The sequence below is a fragment of the Hibiscus syriacus genome, unplaced genomic scaffold (assembly GCF_006381635.1).
Source record: "Hibiscus syriacus cultivar Baekdansim isolate YM2019G1 unplaced genomic scaffold, ASM638163v2 tig00112649_pilon, whole genome shotgun sequence".
Lineage (NCBI taxonomy): Eukaryota > Viridiplantae > Streptophyta > Magnoliopsida > Malvales > Malvaceae > Hibiscus > Hibiscus syriacus.
Genome location: NW_024063376.1, coordinates 767656 through 771601, shown reverse-complemented (window position 1 = coordinate 771601; position 3946 = coordinate 767656). Strand labels below are relative to the sequence as shown.

General features: G+C 37.4%; 1 pseudogene; it reads right to left on the bottom strand.

The window, feature by feature from the left end:
- Nucleotides 1-1619: 1619 nt before the first annotated feature.
- On the bottom strand, nucleotides 1620-3449 carry LOC120182424 (annotated as a pseudogene).
- Between the last annotated feature and the right edge of the window lie 497 nt (nucleotides 3450-3946).

The following is a 3946-nucleotide window of genomic DNA, read 5'->3' as shown; positions in this document are numbered from 1 at the left end:
AAAAAGAAGAAGCTTTTGGCCACAAAAACTGAGGGATCACGAAACTCGTTTGCCCAAAACCACTTTAGAGTCATGAAACAATTCTGAATTTCAACTGCTGACTGTCTTCATTAATTCAACTAATCAATCCGACAAGAAAAGGCAATTATGGAAGCGCACCAAATTTCCAACCCATTAAGCTTTTCTACATGGGAATATCATGAGACTCGAAAGCTCGTGATGAAACTCGGGGCAAATGAGATGTAGGACCAACTTGGAAATATATCAAATATCACACCAGGCCCCATAAAGGTTAAAGTGAATATATGACAGTTGGAGTTTTCTTCTGCAACAAATGATCTACTTCTACCCGAAATTCTAAAATGCAACTTATTAATATATCGTTCAAAAACGATAAAAGTCAATTACAGTTAAATTTTTTATCAAGAATATATAACTTTTTAGGTTTGACAGAATAATTTTTTAGATTAGACAGATTACAACAAAAAATATTACCTTATTCATAATATTTTTGGTTATACCAAAAAATATTATGAAAAATACGCATTTTTCATAATATTTTCGATTGTAAGTCATAAACTCCCGTAATATAACTTTTCAGTTACAACCGAAAATATGATAATTCTTTAAGTTAAACATGATAACATTTTTAGCCAAAATTATCTTAAATTAACATTAAATTAAATTGTTGCATAATAAAGTTACGGGTAAAATACTTGAATGACCACTTAACTTTGGGATTGATGTTGATATGATCATCATTTTTAAATTTTTTTAATATGATCGCATAACTATTTAAATGATTTCAATTAAATCACATGTGATTAATATTTTATGCAAGTACTGATGTGACATTATATTCCTGGGATGTGACATGATATTCCTGGGTTGTGCCATCATATGTGTCTTGTCCACCCGAGCTTCAATTCAAGAAAACCAGAATTCAACAAGAACAATTTCTGGAATGTCTCCCACAGTTTGCAGCCGGTGGGAGGGTGAGGTGGTCAAGGGTGAGGGTGGGGTATTAATTTAGTGCTTAGAGTCTGAGGTATAATTTGAGAATGTAAGTGTATAATTTATAATTTTTAAATTTAATTTTTATTATAATCCTATATTGTATTAAAATATTAATTAAATATGAAACATCATACACAAATAATAATAAAATAATCCATATAATTGTAAAAGGACAAAATCAATGTATAAAGTTCAATTATTAAATTGAAAAATTAAAAATATAGTGAGAAAAGTATGAATGATAATATAGTTCAATTACTAAATTTATAATTTACCCTTTCTAAATTATCTAAACAAGAAATTGTACTTTTTTTTTAAAAAAAAAAAATCTAATTCACATTCCGTTGAATGATAACATAAAACTTATAAATGGATTGCATATACCACTTTCACTCATATTTATATACTCGATGATTATCAATCAACTAATTCAAATAGGATATCGTAGAGGTCTATTATGGGGTGACCCTCTCAAATTTTTATCTTAGTTTGTTTTATTCATAACGTCAAGATTCAAACGTCTGACATTGGTTAAAGAATCTAATGTCCCATTCAATAGACTAATTTATTATTAATACTAGTTTAATAAGAAAGAGCAATTCTTAAACAAAACGGCTGAGACATTCCTCCACCGTTGTATATTTCACGTCAGGGTACAGCTCGGAAGCCTCGACTCCAAATGACGGTTCGATCTCAAAGTTGGTTTGATCACCCTTCACAAATGCCGAATGTCTGATTGCCAATCCAACACTTTTCGGCATTGGAGCCTCTGCAATAATTGATCAAAACCCAACAACGCCAATCAGCCTTCCAATTTGAAAATGAAATAACAAAACAACAAATTGGTTCAAACCCCAACCTTGGATCTGTTTCAGAAGTTGGTCCTCGGGAACATACGTTTTCTCAAGTGTTTTGCCAATCAATTTCTCCTACAAGGCAACAATCTTATTCAACGAATATGTGTTTTTAGGAGGTCTAATGTAGAGTATCTTGTTCAATGCTCTGGGATTATCAACAGCTTTGATTGTGTATGTGCCGATATCGCCTTCGTTGTTGAATACGGCTTTAGGGTATCCGTCGCCCGGGATAACCAACTTGTCGCGCGGGGGAGCGGTGGCTCCCGGCTGTGCCAAACCTGGAAGAAAATAGCCTGCAAAGATGTTAGAGGACACATAAGTGTAAGGGATACCCTCAGCCTCGATAGCACGCCGGATTCGACCCTTGATTGCGAATGCCGTTTTGGTCGGCTCGATGGGATGAGTCCGGTCCACATCAGCTCCGAATTCCAAAGGGAAAAATCTCTGATCAAATAAATTAGAAACCATTAGGAAGGATGAAGAATTTGAGAATGAATTAAGTGGGAAACACTAACCTTGACATTCCCAGCTTCTTTAATAGCAGCGATGATCTTAACTTGATCTTTCAACTGCATGTGACCTACAGCGGATATCACCACATCAACTTGCTTTATAGCCTTAACCAAACTCTCATGATCGTAGAGATCCCCCTGCATGCATGCCCACAAAACATCAAACCAACAAAATAGACCATCACCAGAAGATTTGACAGGCATGCATGCTTGTTCGTGTTTAACATCACAAAAAGAACTGAAAAATACCTACGTACAACAGTTGGACCCCTAAGTTCTTGAAGTTTTCAACAAGCTTTCCTTTAACAGGATCTGAAACGGAACTCTCTCTTACCAAAACAAAAGTGGGATGACCCTCTTTTGCGCTGGCTTCAACTATGAAATTCCCGATGTATCCGGTGCCTCCAATGATCAAATACAGAGACGAGGGCCAGTCAAGTGAGAAGTACTGGTTGGTAAAGATGAGTTCTGAATTGTGTTGTTGGAGCTTGAGTGACAACAAAACGGACCACCATTTATAGATGAAAATGAAGGGATGACATGTTCTCCCTATATAATCTAAATTTGAGCAGCACAAAGAGTGTGTAAGTTTATCTAAGAGTGAGATGCGATATATTTTATTGTAGGATTACAACAGAATGCTCATAATTATGGAACACGGTAACACACTGGTTAATATTGGTAAAACTCACGACATAATGCATTCAAAAAAAATATTTTACGAGATGATGCACTGGCCAGATTAATTGCTCGAATGGGGTAAATTCTACAGTGGCAACATAGGTCGCCATGCACGCCCGGCGTCCATCATTATTTGCCTGGTTCTTTGCCCGCTGTTGCTCGCTGATGCTGCTTTGGTGCCCGCTGTTGCTCGCTGATGCTGCTTTGGTGCTATGCATGGGCCATGCACGAGGCATGGGATAGGTCGCGCTGCGCTTTGTTCACGTGGTCTGATCTCGGCAAACCTCTGCATGGGCCATGCACCAAGGATCGGTTCATGCATGGGGCACTCGGGGCGACCAAGGATCGGTTCTAGGTTGCCGGCGACATGGTAGGTCGCCATGGAGTCCCGACGACATGGTAGGTCGCCATGGAGTCCCGACGACATGGTAGGTGGTAGGGTAGGTGGTAGGTCGCCATGGAGTCTCCATAGCTGGGAGATTCCTGCATCGCGACCAAGCTTTAACTGTATCACTCATGCATGCGTTGCATCCATAGCTAGCTGGGAGATTCCTGCATCCGTAGCTGCATGCGTTGCATCCATAGCTGTATGATTGCAGCGTTAATTTAGCTGTTAAATACAGCAAATATTGCTGTTCAATTGAAGACTTTCAATGCTCAATAGTTATACGATTCAATCCTAATAATATTTTATTCAATAGTCAAATTTTAATGACTCTGTACAACGATTTTTTGCTTTATATAAATGATATGGGGTTTATGATAGAAGCAGAAGAACAACCAGGAGTATAAGCATAAGCACATATAAACTTTGCCGAGAGAAGAAAAAGGAAGAAGAAGAAAATAAGATAAAGGATCAAACATAGTTTGTGAGGTAAT